This window comes from Aplysia californica, unplaced genomic scaffold (genome assembly GCF_000002075.1).
Source record: "Aplysia californica isolate F4 #8 unplaced genomic scaffold, AplCal3.0 scaffold01205, whole genome shotgun sequence".
Classification (NCBI taxonomy): Eukaryota; Metazoa; Mollusca; class Gastropoda; order Aplysiida; family Aplysiidae; genus Aplysia; species Aplysia californica.
In genome coordinates, this window is record NW_004798475.1 from 69,772 (window position 1) to 70,034 (window position 263).

Sequence of the window (263 nt, forward strand, 5' to 3'; positions counted from 1 at the left end):
ACACACACACACACACACACACACACACTCACATACAAACACACAGAGAGAGAGAGAGAGAGAGAGAGAGAGAGAGAGAGAGAGAAAGAGAGACAGACAGACAGACAGACAGACAGACAGACAGACAGACAGACAGACAGACAGACAGACAGACAGACAGACAGATAGACAGACAGACAGACAGACAGAAACAGAGACAGAGACAGAGAAAGAGACAGAGACCACAAAAGACTCACGTAGACAGTGGCAGGTGTTGGAACCCG